Here is a 2908-nt window from a genome sequence, read left to right as displayed (position 1 = left end):
TGACTAGCTGAAGGCTCCAGCACTTCTGCCCAGAAAATACCCCTCAGAGTTACAGGGCTATGTTCAACTCTTTCCCTTCTCTGGTTTCTGAGGGCCAAATGTCAGGATTCGTAGCCTCCTTTCTCATGGGGTGAAATCTCACCATTCTCCCACCCTCAGACTGGGCCCTGGGCTACCGCACAATGTGGCCGTAGCACTGAGCACTGTGCCTGCTCAATAGGTCCGGCTGGGTTTGTGCCTGTGGTTGACATGTGTGTGCTAAAGTACAGCTGTGTGAATGTTATGTCAAAACTTTTCATTGTAATACAAATATTACAAACACAAATTTCATGACATGTCTGCATATTGAAAGCCAGCGGCAGAGTTGTTGGAATTGCTACAGGAAGGAGCAGTGGTAACTGTTTGCAATGGGTTTGTGCTATTAACTCTCTGTTCAGTGAACAGCTGTATGGAACTCATCCCTGCTAACTGAGCAGAAGCCATTTGTAATACTTACATTCAGGGTCATGCACACAATAACTCTACAATAGCCGTGCAAGACTTTCCAAAAAGTCCTGAGAAAACAGAACCGCTGGTCTGTGTTTCAGCAAAGAGGAGAGCTGAGGTGCAGGAAAGAGCAGTGTGATAGTTTTTTATGTAATTTACCTCCATCACCTGTTAAAAAAGCATGGCTGAAGTAACTAGCACACTCAACTGGATATTAGTGCAAACCTAGTGTTTGCACTATTCACCCATTTGCGATGCCAACCCCTCCCTCATGCAGCTGAAGTAACTGTCCATGTTAGCTTGTAGCTTACCAGATAACTACAATCCCTTGCATGGGAGCAGATGCGGGTCCTGTGAGGATGAAGGGGAACCTGTAGGATGATCAAACTCTCTGGATTCAGTCAACATAGGCTGGGCAAAGCACTTCAGCTTCTCTTGGAGGAATTCTTGGGGTCAGAGTGTATCACTGGGAGCATTTGGTAAGGGAAAGTTAATAGATCCCAATTTCGATCGAATTTACACACGTAAATCTGGAGTGATGCCATTATTGAATTCAGAACCAGACCCTGAAAATTTATCGCATGTGCTGCAAAGAGGCAGTGGCATAATTTGAACTCCCGTGAGCAGAGAAAAAAAATAAGGTACATAATGAAGCAATTAAACACTTTTATGAATAACTTAAATGCAGGACAGATAAACACAATGACCATTTTCACCATGCACTTGCCATATATGTACACACATGTCATGATAAAATGGGCCACACTTTGCAGTGGAGGGCTAGAAAGGGTGTCTGTATGAATGTCATTATTGCAAACTCATATAGTGCTCAAATAGGCTGTGGAACTCTGATCCACTAGATATAAATGGGGCCAAGGGAATTATCCGGATTCAAAGAGGGACTGGATTTACACTACAAAATATGTCTAATTAGTGGGTGCCTGGGGGAAACTTTCCCTTGGAGCAGTTAATCTCCTAGCTCCCTATTGCAGGGATTCCTCCATCTTCCCCTGAGCATGTGTAACTTGTTACTAAGTCAGAAGGAATGCAGGTCAGATCCAGTCTGGCAGTGCCTATCTTCCTGTTGGCATATCCTACTGGGGGCGTAAATCCAAATCCATGTTTTTTCTGATCTTCCTTGAGCTTCTGGGAATCCTAGATTTGCACTCAGAGCAGAAAGATGTCTCGTTAAATATCATCTACTTTCCTCTTCTCTTTCCTTTCAAGAAGGAAAGTTCAAAACTTCTCGGACCTGCCCAGTACGGTATGTCAGCTGTCAATTACACCAAATTCACACCTGCAGTGTTCCTTCTCACTGGGATACTTGGGCAAGAAGACATCCATCTCTGGGTCTCTGTCTTCTTCTGCTTCATGTATGCTATTTCGATAGTAGGAAATTCAGTCATTCTGTTCATTATAAAAACAGATCCAATCGTCCATGAGCCCATGTACATTTTCCTTTCCATGTTGGCCATCACAGACCTTGGCTTATTGATAGCCACCATACCGAGGATACTGGGCCTATTCTTGTTTAAATTCTAGAGAGATCAGCCTTGATGCTTGTTTTCCCCAGATGTTCTTCATCCACTCTCTGCAATTCATTGAATCCTCTGTGCTCTTGTTGATGGCATTTGACCGCTTCATCGCAATCTGTAACCTGCTGAGATATGCCTCCATCTTAACCCTGCCGAGAATAGCCAAGATGGGACTGGTGTTTGTGCTAAGGGCAGTGGCAGCAATATTTCCACTCCTCTTTCTCCTGAAACGGTCCTAATTCTTTCGAGCCAATGTCCTCTCCCATTCCTACTGCCTGCACCAGGACGTCATAAAGCTAGTTTGTTTGCACATCACGTCAACAACATCTATGGCTTGTTTTTTACAGTCATAACGGTGAGGTTGGACTCGCTGCTCATTTTCCTCTCTTATGCGATGATCCTCAAAGCAGTGCTGAGCATCACGTCCCCAACAAAATGCCTTAGGGCCCTGAACACCTGTGTCTCCCACCTCTGCGCCATCCTGCTCTTCTACATGCCAGAGTTCAGCCTGACTGTCATACACAGATTCTGGAAGAGCTCTTCTCCCTTGCTTCAAATGATCTTGGACTACATCTACCTGCTGGTTCCTCCTTTAATGAATCCAATTGTGTACAGCATGAAAAGCAACCATCTTCGTGCGAGGATAATCAGAGTGTTTGTCAAGTAAGAGTCAGTTCATCATCCAGTTCCAGAGCTGGTGACACAGGTCATGACCACCTATTCCACCTTGGACCCTTATATATGAAGAAACAAGAGCTACAGATCTCCACTCTGTCGAGAGAGGGTCATACAGGGTCTAAGACTTGATGCTTAGGGGGGCCAATCCCACCTGCAGTTGAGGGAGGACAGCACTATGGGGAAAAGAGACCAAGCCAGGCAGCAGCATT

The 2908-nt window shown here is 45.0% G+C and overlaps 1 pseudogene; it reads left to right on the top strand.

The window, feature by feature from the left end:
* Positions 1-1926: 1926 nt before the first annotated feature.
* Positions 1927-2688, top strand: LOC115643705 (annotated as a pseudogene).
* Positions 2689-2908: the final 220 nt, after the last annotated feature.

The sequence above is a fragment of the Gopherus evgoodei genome, unplaced genomic scaffold (assembly GCF_007399415.2).
Source record: "Gopherus evgoodei ecotype Sinaloan lineage unplaced genomic scaffold, rGopEvg1_v1.p scaffold_68_arrow_ctg1, whole genome shotgun sequence".
Taxonomy (NCBI): Eukaryota; Metazoa; Chordata; order Testudines; family Testudinidae; genus Gopherus; species Gopherus evgoodei.
This window is presented reverse-complemented; position numbering and strand designations above follow the sequence as displayed.